Consider the following 453-nt stretch of genomic DNA (forward strand, 5'->3'; position numbering starts at 1 on the left):
ACTTCATTAGTTATAGTCGATCAATAAAAAAATATATTGTGATTTTTCTATATTTTGATTGATTGTGACTAGTTCGATAGTTCATAGTATTATTCTATATTGCTATACTTTTAAATAATTCAATAGATTATTCTAGACACTCTGCCGCGCCGTACTCAGAGACATTAATTAAGTTTGACAGATAATGTATCAGGTATGGGCTATTAATATGTCAAAAATTCGGTCCCACTCCAAAGACTTCTATTATAGAATTCTTTGTTCCACTCTGAGTGCGGCAGTTAGGAAGTTAAATAATGTATGTCCCTTAAATATTTTTAAATAACATGACCGCGAAAATGTTTAAGGTTAAAAAATATAATTTAAATTTTCATTATCACGCCTGTGTAACCGCGTACCTTATCGTTTATTTATATTATTTAATGTTATTAGTATCGTACTTATCACGTCTTTTAT

The sequence above is a fragment of the Aricia agestis genome, chromosome Z (genome assembly GCF_905147365.1).
Source record: "Aricia agestis chromosome Z, ilAriAges1.1, whole genome shotgun sequence".
In the NCBI taxonomy this organism is placed as follows: Eukaryota; Metazoa; Arthropoda; class Insecta; order Lepidoptera; family Lycaenidae; genus Aricia; species Aricia agestis.